Source organism: Gossypium arboreum, chromosome 5, assembly GCF_025698485.1.
Source record: "Gossypium arboreum isolate Shixiya-1 chromosome 5, ASM2569848v2, whole genome shotgun sequence".
Lineage (NCBI taxonomy): Eukaryota > Viridiplantae > Streptophyta > Magnoliopsida > Malvales > Malvaceae > Gossypium > Gossypium arboreum.
The window spans coordinates 63,688,020-63,701,981 of record NC_069074.1 but is presented as its reverse complement, the minus strand read 5'-3'; the positions used below and the strand labels follow the sequence as shown (position 1 = coordinate 63,701,981).

General features: G+C 36.6%; 2 non-coding genes across 2 annotated transcripts; one reads left to right on the top strand and one right to left on the bottom strand.

The window, feature by feature from the left end:
* Positions 1-1,195: 1,195 nt before the first annotated feature.
* Positions 1,196-1,302, bottom strand: LOC128293576 (small nucleolar RNA R71). The gene has a single exon (XR_008283757.1). It is a non-coding gene; the product is annotated as a small nucleolar RNA R71 (small nucleolar RNA).
* An 11,777-nt stretch (positions 1,303-13,079) lies between these two features.
* On the top strand, positions 13,080-13,186 carry LOC128293662 (small nucleolar RNA R71). Its single transcript, XR_008283840.1, has one exon. It is a non-coding gene; the product is annotated as a small nucleolar RNA R71 (small nucleolar RNA).
* Positions 13,187-13,962: the final 776 nt, after the last annotated feature.

The window sequence follows — 13,962 nt, the reverse complement described above, 5'->3', positions numbered from 1 at the left end:
GATTGAGTTAATGCAACCCTAGGGTGTTAATTAGAGAAAAGTCTCAATTATTCAATCTAGAGATTAGACGTTATTAGTCTTAAATAGGGATAATAACATAACTTAGGGATCTCCACGAAACAAGTTAAATGAATAAATCATCCGATTCAGAGCTAGAATAACAAGTACAGTCTAGGTGGATTTTTCCTTAGGTATTGTCTTAATTCAATCGTTTTCCAAAAGTAATCCCCCAATTCCATTCTCTGTGAATTCTTAGTTTAGATAATTAGTTAGTCAAAACAAAACCTCTTTATTCTTAAGCTAGATAATAAAAAGACAGTCATTACAAGTACTTTTAGGTCCTTTGGGTTCGACAGTCTGGTCTTGCTAAAACTATACTACTGGTCGACAGGTACACTTGCCTACATCGCGATAATAGTTAGTTTCAAGAACAATTAATTATAAATATTTAAAACCTATCACACAAAATCGCGTGATCAAGTTTTTGGTGCCGTTGTCGGGGAACTAAGATATTAGGAACACTCAATTTTTATTACTTTAGCCATTTATTTTTCTTGCAATTTAATTTAATTTTTTTATTATTATTTATTAATTTGCTTTTTCTTTCTCTTGGCAGGTTTTTATAGTTTATGACTAGAAGAAACCCGTCAGGACCACTACTTTTTAACGAAGAAATCGATCGCACAGTTTGTAGAAACCAAAGAGTAATAAGGCAAAGCTTAAGATACACAGAGAATGAGCAAGAGGATGATACTCAACCCCCAGTCGAAGAGATGGCTGAAAACCAAGACAATCAGCTACCTCCTGTAATTGTGGTTAATCAAAATCTTGCTCCACGTACTATGTATGATTATGCTAAACCTTCTTTAACAGGAACTGAATCAAGCATAGTTAGACTTACTATAGCTGCAAATACTTTTGAACTAAAACCTAACACTATTCAAATGATACAGCAATTTGTTCAGTTTGATGGTTTGCAGAATGAGAATCCCAACGCTCACTTAGCAAACTTCTTGGAACTGTGTGATACATTTAAAATTAATGGTGTTTCTGATGATGACATTCGTCTTCGGTTATTCTCATTTTAATTGAGAACAAAGTTAAATAGTGGTTGAACTCATTAGGGTCAATCACTACTTGGGAACAATTGACCGAAAAATTTCTATTAAAATATTTCCCACCGGCTAAAACGGCCAAATTACGTAATGATATCTCTTCGTTTGTGTAGATGGACTTAGAAACTCTTTACGATGCACGGGAGAGATACAAGGACTTACTAAGAAAGTGCCCTCACCATGGGTTATCGCTTTGGCTTCAGGTTCAAATGTTCCATAATGGCTCGAATCCTTCGACTCGGCAAATGGTTGACACAGCTGCTAGCGGAACCATCAATAATAAAACACCTGAAGATGCTTATGAGTTTATAGAAGAGATGTCACTGAATAACTATCAGTGGCAAGTCATGAGGACAAAGCCAACAAAAATAGCCAGTGTTTATAACGTCGATTCGGTCACCATGCTCTCTAATCAGGTAGAACTATTGAATAAGAAAATTGATGGTTTTCTTAATTCTTCACAGATTCACCTAGTAATGCAGTGCGAAGTAAGTAGAGGTGGAACAAGCCATTCGGAATACCAACCTTATGGCCACAACACTGATAACGAGCAGTTAAATTACATAGGTAATAATTCTCGATCTCAAAACAATCCATATAGTAACACTTACAATGCAGGTTGGAGGAACCACCTAAATTTCTCATGGGGAGGCCAAGGAAATCAGAGACCACCTCCGGGCTACCAACAACTGCCCTACCAATAGGAAAAGAAGCTGAATCTTGAAAAGATTCTCTCAAAGTTTATATCAGTGTCAGAAACTCGTTTCCAGAACATCGAGACAGCACTTAAAAATCAATAGGCGTCAATCCATCCAAAGACTCAAAACTCAAATAGGTCAGCTTTCCAAACTAATCTCCGAACGATCACAAGGTAGCTTGCCAAGTGATACTGACCCCAATCCAAGGGAACAACTCAACGCGATTAATGTTCAAGATGAAGAAGGATTCGTTGAGCCTAAGCCAGAACCAAGGCAAGAAACTATGGTAAGCAGAGGCCAAGGTGAGGTAGGTCATAATAAAAATAAATCAGTGAATGTCGAATATAAACCTCGTGTGCCATACCCTAATGCTACAAGGAAAGACCTCTCAGATGAACAATTTGGTAAATTCATTAAACTCTTAAAAAAATTACACATTAACTTACTGTTTATTGAAGCTCTATCACAGATGCCAAATGCAATGAAATTTTTAAAGGAGATTTTAGCAAATAAGCGAAAGTTGGACGAGGCGTCACATGTGAAGCTAAACGCAGTTTGCTCAGCTATTATGCAAAAAAAGCTACCGAACAAATTAAAAGATCCAGGGAGTTTTACAATTCCTTGCTTAATTGGTAGTTTAGATGTTAATAATGCATTAGCTGATTTAGGGGCTAGTATTAACGTCATGCCCTACAAAATGTTCAAACAAGGTCTTGGGAAACCCAAATAGACTAGGATGAGCATTCAATTAGCAGATAAAACTATAAGATTTCCTAGGGGTATTATTGAAGACGTGCTAGTTAAAATCGATAAAATTATATTTCCCATTGACTTCATTGCTCTAGACATAGAAGAGGATAGCAACAATCCTTTAATTCTAGGTAGGCCTTTTTTAGCAACTGATAAAACTATCATTGATGTTGGCACAGGTGAACTCACACTCCGTGTTGGAGACAAAACAATCACCCTTCAAGCTCGCAATTTTGGCAACATATCGGAAATTGAAGGTGATCGTTTAACCCATTCTACTAAAACTGACAATATGGTACAACCTACTTTGCAGGAAATGAGTCTGAAGGAAGTACATAAGTCATTCTCAAGCAATGGTAGAGGACCTATTCATGAAAAACGAAGGCTACAAATTGAGGAGCTAGATGAATGGTAAATGCATAAACCAAGAACGCATGATAAACCAGAACTACGCCAAAACAAGCTCAACACCTTCCCACATCAACTTAAGGTTGGAGATAAAGTCTTATTAGATGCCGCAGATCCTCACATTGTCACTACCACACCGAATGAAGAAATCCCTCTTACGGTACTTGGCATTTTCCCATTCGGTATAATCGAGGTAAGTCATCCCAAGTTCAGCACTTTTAAGGTAAACAACACCCATCTGAAACCTTATTTTGATGAGAATGATAGCAGGAATGAGGAATATAAACTCCTCAAACCACCATGACCATTCAATGGAGAGGTACGTCGAGCTTAGACTATAAATAAGCACTTCTTGGGAGACAACCCGAGCACTAATTGTATTAACTTCTTTAAAATTTAGTCTTCAACACCTAAATTACTAACAGAGCTCTTGAATACAGGTTTTCCACAGAGACACGGCCAAGCACACGGGCGTGTTTAAGGCCATGTGAAAATAGGACAACAATTCTCCCAAACACGGGCTACGATAAAACGCCACGGCCGTGCGACATGGTCGTGGTCGAGCCTGCCAAAACAAAACGGGTGTGCGACACGCCCGTGTGGTAGAACCGTGGGTGAACCTGTTAAAACAGCACAGGTGTGCGACACGCCTATGTCTAGCACCCATGGTTGAACCTATTAAATTGACACAGGCATGGGTCTACCGACACGGGCGTGGGAGAAGCGAACAACGCCAGACACAGCCGTGCGAAACGACCACATGCCCAAGGAACATGGGCATGTACTAAATGTCAGACGTGTCCAAACTCAAAATTCGTAAATCACACAGGCTGAAATTGGGGAACACGGGCGTGTTACCTGGCCGTGTACCTCAAAATCTATAAATAGGCTACACTATTCATTGTCTTCTTCACCCAAAAACCCTAACCCTAGCCGCAGCAAGTCCACACGCCCTCCCCGCCACGCTCGTGCGCCGCTTCCAACTTCATTCCTAACTCTTACTCCTCCATTTTTAGTGTTTTTTTCATTCTTTTCCCTTTAACTCCACTCATTTTTAATGTTATAATCTTCATGTATCTCACACTATGCTATCATTCAAGTTTCATTTCTTTTAGATTAGTTATCATTCATTCCACATGACATATTTTTATGAAACTCTCATGCCTTATTCACTTATTCTAAATCAATATTCATAGTTTTCAATTGCTTCTTGTTATTTACCATTACAACTCATGCCATGTGCTAAATTTATGTTCTTTATATTTCCATTAAATTCCTGGCCATCTTTACTCATATCACCATGCTAGTGCCACAAAAGTATGCCATTGAACTTATTGTTTTAGTTAGTTTTAGTAGTTGTGGCTGAAATTATGATTTTTATTTAAAATTTGTCTTTGTTTTACTTTGACCACTCATCAAGACGACTTGATGATTCTATTTACAGGTACCATGTCAATTTCACGTGGTAAAAAGGTCGTTGTCCCTGCTTCAAAGAAAAGGAAGGGAGTGTTATCTTCCTTGGGTCCTATCGCAGAAGTTCATCACTCTTTCCTGAGGTTCCCCATCGGGCCCCAAGAAGAACTATTCCAAAACTTCGGGCCCAACCTTTAATTGCGGGCCGCTGCATCGACTGGGCTACAGTAGAACAAGTTCATTTGGCTGAAGTGATTCAGGCCCTCCTGACCACCGACCCTTGGGAGATTTTCTTTGGGATCATCCAGCCTACTATCTCAAGCTTACGATGGAATTATGCTCCACATTTCATCTTCAGACCGCGATGATGAACTACGATGATCCCGGTATGGTCCAATTTTGCCTAGGTGGATTAGTCCACCAGCTCAGCATCCCAGGATTCGGTACAGTGCTAGGTTTATAAACAGAGGAATTCAAGGAGGATAATGACTTACAAGCTCTCAACTGCCACATCCATCATTCTCCTTCACGGTGCTGGGATGCACTAGTACCAGGTGGGGCCACCTACAATCCTAGTCGCTCCAAGGCATCGGCTCTCCCTTCATCTCTGAGGTACCTACAGACCATTTTGGCTCACACAATTACAGGAAGGCGAGAGAGTACCGGCGTCGTTGACACTCACGATGCCTACTTTTTATGGTGTATGTTGCACGGGCACATCATCGGCCTTGCCTATTTCATCGCCCTCGTGATTCAGCACTAGACGGAGTGACATAGGAAGGGGGTCATCTCCATTAGCCCCTATGTTACTCGGTTGGCTCGACACTTCGGTCTCCTCAGCACCGCAGCCCAAGAATCATCCTTAACCCTCATTGGCTAGATGTTTCCATAAGGAATCTCGATCATGCTTAGCATGAGGATGATCGAAAAGCGCCAAGGAACCTACCCTCCTCTATATCGTCTCGCCCAATCTACCGAGGAGGAGGCCTACGAGGACATTCCTGATGATGTCCCTCCACAGCACAAGGGCCCACCGTCTCAGCCACCACCACCCTCTCGTCCAGTTCATGCGGTGGCTTTATATGCTGACATGTCTGAGTGCCTCTCCCAATTCGAGCAGCAGTGTTTTCAACAATTTGACAACATTGATGCTACTCTACAGCAGATTTGTCAGCACCTCCACATCTCATCGCCAGTCCCACCTCGCGAACCATCCAGCGATGAAGATGTTTAAAAATATTTATTTATTATTTTATGTTTTCAATTTTTATTAAAACTAATTTTTATTTTTATTAGACTTTAGAATTTTATTTTTTTAATCATCAATTTTGGTTATTTCTTTATGAGTAATTATTCTTCCTAATATCCCCTAAAAAAAGTTCCTTATTTTATCATAGTTATATAGAGCTTCTAGGCTCATCATTGCATAGGAACTAAAAACTCTACTGGGAAAGGTTCTCCACGACTGCCATGTCCTGATCGACCACGAACATAGCTACCACTAGATATAATATTCTTTTGGCGCAGGACTTATGGACTAATGAACCTCTACAACTGCCAGAGTATCCTCCTCCACTGTCACACCGATCACTCTCCAAAACTCTAGTTCGAGGAATTCATCATACAGGAAGTTTCACTTCTCCCCCTATCTTACGATTACAGATTTATTTTTTCCTATCTATCTTTGTACATTGAGGGCAATGTACATCTTAAGTGTGGGGGGTATTTATTTCATTATCAGAAAAATCCCTGAATGACAGCCTTGTTCTCTTAAAAAGCTCTCATATCATATTTAGGATAAATTTTAATTGATTTATGATTTTGATTGATATATCTTGAATTAAAACATAAGCATTTATGCATTGATTGTTTAAACTTTAAGACATTAAAGAATCAAACATGATAAATTGATTTTTAAGAATTTAAAATCTTAGGTTATTTCCCCAAAGTTTAGGTATTACTTTGAGTTGGAATTCACAAGTTTTAAACATCAAAAAGCCATAATTTTTTTTGAGATTTTTGAGCCTTTTGAGCATCTATTAATTCTTTCATGCTAACTTTTATTATTGCCTTGAGTGCGTCAGTATTGAACTGTTATTCTAGAATTTGCTTGATTATGCATGTCAAGACCACGCCATTTGATTTGATATGTTAAAATGATTAAGGCACTTAGGATTAACCCACTCATGCTATGAAAAACCTACCTCCACGATTAACCCCTAGTAAACCCCCTTGAGCCTAACAAGCCATTTCTTGTATTACCCTTAATATTAACCCTTAACTCATTTTTTTTGAAATCCCCTCAATTATTTTTTATCCCTATTTTTGTCGAGATTTGAGTTGAATAAATTGCTTAGCTATGTCTTGTTCTTAATAGTTAGTCTATGTTATTTAACTTGTTCTTAATTAAAAAAAATTTGTATACATCTTAATAGTAGTAATCTTCTGAGCTAAAGAAGTTAAATTCCATATTCTAAGAAAAAGCTCTGTTGTACGCAATTGATGACTAGCTATTTTTCTAGTTAGGAAATTTTTTAAGTTAATCTCGATTCTAACCTTTTCTTTCAGCTGGTAACCACACCCCCTAACCAAGCCTCATTACAACCCTCTAAAGACCTTTCGATTGATGTATTATCTCAAATTATAGTTGTGGAGATTTGATTTTCATGCAAGCCTATGGTAATGACTTTTCATTATTGACTATTGAGTGCTTCATTTATTGTCCTTAAACACCTCAAGTGATTTGAGTGAATCTTTAGTGAGGATGTAAAAATCTGTGACATTTTGAATACAAGGTAATTACCTAGACGAGAGGAGACACCTATGTTTTCGGAATAAAATGCTTAACTTGGAATGATAGAAACTGTGATGTTCTTTTAGTTGAATTCTCAATGTATGATTACCTATGGATTATTTAGAGATATTATCGATAGAAATTATAAATTGAGAAGAATTTATTTTGATTATGAGTTGAGAATTTTTCTTAAGGATAAACAAAAGCTTAAGTGTGGGGGTATTTGATAAACCGTAATTTATATATATTTTTACCCCTTGTTTAACACATTTTATGGATGATTTCCCATTAGAATTGGTGAATTTGATGCTCCTAATGCTTTAATTTCATGTTTTATACTTAGGAGAGCATAGGAGAGCGAAAGGAACGAGAAACGGGCCAAAAACGAAGAAAATGGGCCAAAGTACGAAAACAACACGGCCTAGACCTCCTCACATGGGTAGACCACATGGCTGTGTCAAATTGTCATGCTCAAGCACGACCTGAAGTAATCGCACATGGGCATGTCCCTGCCGAGCCCAAGTTGAGTCCAATTCGGAAAAGGCTAATTTTGAGGGCTCTTAGGCATTCCAAGGTCTATAAATACACCCTAGAGGAGGAATAAAGGGGGACACATAGGGAAGGAGTAAGAAATTACTCCAAGGAAGCCGATTGATCCATCTCAGAAGCCAAATTCATAATCAAGACTGAAGATCTCTCCTTAATTTCCCCTTCAGGAGTTTTGGGTTTTCTTTATGTTTTGTATTATTTATTATTCTGAGATGTTTTCTTTTTTAGTTATGCACTAAAATCCCTAAATACCTAAGGGGAATGAAACCTAAGATGAATCTTATTATTATTTTCTGAATTGTATGATAAATATTTGACTTGTTCTTAATTATGTGTTCTTAGTTCTTGTTATTATTTTCTGAATTGTATGATAAATATCCCAGGATACTGATTCAAGATAAGCTCTTAATCAAAGGAGGAATAGACCCTGTCTAAGAGTACATTTGTCATAATTAAGCGGAGTTGTTTGTGTGCCTAGACATAGGGTGACAAGATTTTGTCAGATTAGGGTGAAACCTAATAAGGGGATCCATAGATCGAGTTAATGCAACCCTGGGGTGTTAATTAGAGAAAAGTCTCAATTATTCAATCTAGGGATTAGACGTTGTTAGTCTTGAATAGGGATAATAACATAACTTAGGGATCTCCACGGAACAAGTTAAATGAATAAATCATCTTATTCGGAGCCAGAATAACAAGTATAGTCTAGGTCAATTTTTCCTTAGGTATTGTCTTAATTCAATCGTTTTCCAAAAGTAATCCCCCAATTCCATTCTCTATGAATTTTTAGTTTAGATAATTAGTTAGTCAAAACAAAACCTCTTTATTCTTAGGCTAGATAATAAAAAGAAAATCATTACTAGTATTTTTAGGTCCTTTGGGTTCGACAATCCAGTCTTGCTAAAACTATACTACTGTTCGATAGGTACACTTGCCTACATCACGATAATAGTTAGTTTCAAGAACGATTAATTATAAATATTTAAAACCTATCACGAAATAACGCGATCAGTTCCCTAGTTTCCGTTGCATTCCAAAGGAACCGTTTTTGAAAAACAAATCGGTAAGGCAACTAAGTTTCTTAAATGCCTTGAAAAATGGTTTTTCCACTGCATTAGTTTAACATCAAGTTTTTTTAAAGGAGAGGAACAAGTAAATGATTTTTCTAAATAACACTATCAACAATAAAATGAATCTTAAGTATACACAACCTAATGAATGAATGCTTTTAAGCTAACTCAAAGTACAACCATGGTTTTCTCTAAAATAAGTTTATTTAAGGTCTTCAAAAGTAATGTAAGTTAGCTTAGCGATTTCGGTGGCTAATGTAGCCTTCTCAATCTAGCCACAACGTCTAGGTCAAGTTTGGGAGGTTACAACCTTCTCCAAAATTTGGATAATCTCCTTATTAGAGACTTTAGCCTACCTAATTGTCTGTGGTTGGTATGCGATTGCAATTTTATGTTTAACTCCATACCTAGTAGAAATATTCTTATGGAGAAATTTCAGTATCGGTTTGTCATCATTTTTTGGTAAAGCAACAGCCTCAACCCACTTGGAGACATAATCAATAGCTAAAAGTATATATGCATTGCCCCAAGAAGGTGGGAATAGTCCCATTAAATGAATTCCCCAAACGTCAAATAGTTCCACTTCTAAAATAGTTTGCAATGGCATTTCATACCTAGATAGATTTGTAGTTCTTTGACAGTGATCGTAGGCTTCGCAAAATTCATGAGCATCTTTAAACATTGTCGGCAATAAAACTTTTTTTTGCAAATCTCATGCCCTCAAAATGCTCTCCAGATGGTGCAGAATGACAATAAAATAAAATACTTTAAATCTCGTCATCTGGAACACACTCTGAACGATCTGATCTGCATAGTGTTTGAATAAAAATGCCTTATCCCAGTAATACTACTTGGCATTATGGAAAAAACATTTGGTCTTTGATTTGTGAGGTTAAATGGCAGTAGAGAAACTAACCAAAAAATTTACAATGTCAGCACTATACATCCGCAAAATCCTTTTGGTTGCACTGAATATGACCGTCTTCATGTCATGCTTCAAGTTAAGATAAGTGATCACCCATTTAATTTTTTGTACCTTTTTTGTCTTTAATTTCCAGATCAAATTCCTGCAATAACAATATCCATCGAATCAATCTAGGATTGGCATCTTTCTTTGTCACCAAGTATTTAATGGCAGAGTGATTCGTATAAACCGTCACTTTGGTGCCTACTAAATAAACCTTGAATTTTTCAAAGACAAATACCACAACCAACAACTTGTTCTCAGTAGTAGTATAATTTTTCTATGAATCAGTCAACATCCGACTTGCGTAGTAGATAGCATGGAATACTTTGTTCTTTCTTTGCCCAAGCACTACCCCTACGGCAAAATCACTGGCATCACACATAAGTTCGAAAGGTAAATTCCAATCTGGTGCTATGACTATTGGTGCTGTGACTAGCCATTTCTTCAACTCTTCAAATGCCTATAAGCACTGATCATCAAAATTGAAAGGTTTGTTGTGTTCTAACAATATACACAAGGGTATTGATTTTTTTTGAAATCCTTGATGAATGTCTGTAGAATCCTGCATGGACCAAAAGATTGTGAATACCTTTAATTGTGGAGGGTGGTGGCAATTTCTCAATAACTTCGATTTTGCCTTATCGATGAAAATTCCTTGCGGTGAAATTTTACGTCCTAGAATGATACCTTCACGAACCATGAAGTGGCATTTCTCCCAATTTAGAACAACATTGGTTTCTTCACATCGATAAAGAACTAATTCCATATTTTTTAAATAATCTTCAAATGTATCACCAAACATCTAGAAGTCGTCCATGAACACTTCTAAGAAATTTTCCACCATGTCTAAAAACATTACCATTATGCAACACCAAAATGTTGCAGGCGCATTGCATAATCCAAATGGCATTCGTCACAATGCAAAAGTTCCATAAGGACATGTGAATGTAGTCTTCTCTTGATCAGCAGGAGCTATGGCAATCTAGTTATACCCTGAATAACCATCTAAAAAATAATAGAACGCTTTCCTCGCTAATCGATCTAGCATCTGATCGATAAATGGTAGAGGAAAATGGTTCTTCTTAGTGGCTTTGTTGAGCTTCCAATAGTCCATACAAACCTTCCATCTCATGATAATACAAGTAGGAATTAGTTCGTTGTTATCATTACTTACCATCATGACACCCCTTTTTTTAGGTATACATTGATCAGGGCTCACCTAAGAACTATTCGAGATTGCCATGGCAATCCTCTCGTAATATGTGTATGCAGACTATTAGAATGATTCCTTTGATATCGCAATTGTCTATCCCAATGCTTTCTTAAATTTCTTCAATAATTTTAATAATTAAGCTTCTTAATCTATTGTCAATGCCACAGAAATAATTACAGGCAATGTGTTGTTGTCTCCCAAATAAGCATACTTAGATGTGCTGGCAAAGGCTTTAATTCCAATAGAGGAGGATCTTCTATGGATGGCCGAGGAGGATTCAAAGATCAGTCTGATAAATTTCATGATTTGAATCTTCTCCTCGCTCCATTCTCGATTTTCTTAACATCCATCAGTTCACCAAGCTCTTCAATTATTTCTACTTCAATCAACTCAATTAAATCTATATCATCATTACAGTTATTGTGATAAAAATCTACAATTTCTTCTTGAACTACTGTGTCAACTATCTCCACAGTGTGACATTCTTTATCTGTATTTTCACACTTCATAACATTGAAAACATTAAAATTTATTTGCTGATCATTAACTCTCATAGTTAATTCACCTTTTTGAACATCAATTAATGTTCTGTCAGTTGCTAGAAAAGGTTTCCCAAGTATGATTGGTATCTCTTTATTAACCTTACATTCCAAAATAATAAAATTTGCTGAAAATTTTTTTTATCAACTCTTACCAATATGTCTTCTATTTTACCTTCTGGATGTGCATATGAACGATCAACTAGTTGCAAAGTGATAGTTGTAGGTCTTGCTTTCCCTATTCCTAACTTTCTGAAAACAAACATAGGCATCAAATTTATACTTGCACCCAAATCACATAATGTTTTGTCTACATAATGGTTTCCAATAAAGTAAGGTATAGTAAAACTTCTTAGATCCTTTAGTTTTGGTGACAATTTATTTCTCAGCATTGTTATGCACCCTTCAATGAGAGCAACAATTTTGAACTCTCCCGACATTCTCTTCTTTGATAAGATATCATTCATGAATTTCACATAGTTGGGCATTTGTTCCAATGGTTTCACCAGTGGTATGTTTATACGTAGTTGCTTCAGAGCATCCAAGAATTTCTTGAATTTGAAATCTTTCTTAAAGTTTTGAAAATTTTGAGGAAAATGTGGTGGTTCCCTCATTCCATTTGTTGTGGTTGTTTTGCCGTGGCATTTTTATTGGCAATGCACAGTGAATCTTCTACAACATTTTTCTGGTTACTTTTTACCTTTGTAGCCTACTCCACTACTAGTTTTGAATTCCTTTTATTTGTGAAAGCTGAACTACTTTCGTTAGTAGTGGTGTCATTAACAACTCCTAGTAGTTGCTACCACTTCTAAGTGTAATAGCTTTACACTATTCCTTTCCCTGAGATCTTTAACTTTTAGTATCACTTGGCAGTGCTCTTTGCAGTCTTGAGCTTAATGCTTCGGTAATTTGCCCCACTTGATTCTCCGAAGCTCTTAAATATGGAGCTTGACTTTAAATGATAGCATTATTCTTTGCTATGTATTCCTCCAATAAATCTTCCATCGATGAAGAACTCAAGGTTGAATTTTGCTGAACATTTTACTATGGCATAAGTTGATTGTACCCAAGTGGTACACCCGCAGCATTTTGTCCTGGATTACTCCAACTGAAGTTAGGATGTTGCTTCCACCCCAAATTATATGTGTTGGAATATAGGTTGTTGTTGTTGTAATTGAAATTTCCCATATAATAAACTAAGGCTAGATTTGATGGGCATTCATCAAAAACATGATCTTCTCCGCATTAAACACATGCTAACTCGACTACTTTCATTTCTTGCATTACAACTGGCCTTTTTAATGTTTTAATCGTATTCGTTCAAGATGATATCTGAGCTATTACAGAAGTGATCGTATCAAGTTCCATTTCTCCAACAACTCTTCTTGCAGTCCCTACTCTGGTAGTGGGTATTGATAATCATTTTTTGCTATCCTCTCCAAAATTTCATATGCTTCATTATATGATTCATTGAACAAAGTTCCATTGGTAGATACATCAAACACCATCCTTTTATGCGCATTCAATCTATTGTAAAACATTTTCATTTGTGTCTAATGTTGGAAACCATGCATCGGTCATTTTCTGATTAACTCCTTGAATTGCTCCCATGCTTCATATAATGTTTCTTCCTAAAATTTTCAAAAGGATGTAATATCATTCCTTAGCTTGGCATTCATGTTTGGAGAATTATATCACAGTAGAAACCTTTGACAAAGTTCATTCCAAGATGCCATAGTACCTAATAGCAATGTGTTTAACCATGTTGTGGCACGATCTCACAATGAATAAAGGAATAACTTCAGTTTCAAGGCATCTTCAGGAACACCCTACTACCTGAATGAATCACAAACTTCTAAAAAGAATATTAAGTATGACCTTGGATCGTCAGTAGGCAACCCACTAAATTGCCCCACTGTTTGTAACATTTGAAACATCACCGGCTTTAACTCGAAATGCAGAGTTTGAATATGTGGCCTAACAATTATTGGATTCAAATCATCTAATATTAGCACTACATGTTCTCTTATGGGTCTATCTCTGTTATATATTATTCGAGGAATATCAACATCCCTTCTTTCTTGATGTAATCTCTCTTCTCTAATCTGATTATTTCTATTTCTTTCCATTTCTCACAATTCTTTTCTCCTCAACTTCTGGATCAAAACAAAATCAAAACAACTAATTAAGTTAGATGAAAAAAGTTAAAAAGGCAACAACACACCAAATATTTCATCAAAATTTTGTCGATCCCTAGCAACGACACCAAAAATTTGTCGCATGTGAATGTGTAACATAAATGTGCAAGTATACAAGTTGAATCAAGTAATAAAGTAATGAGTAAGTATCATCTCCATAGAGATCGAAATTGATTGAAATAATTAGTTATGCTATTATTACAAAACTAAATAATTGAATTGAGTAAAAGTGATAGGTGAATGATTGT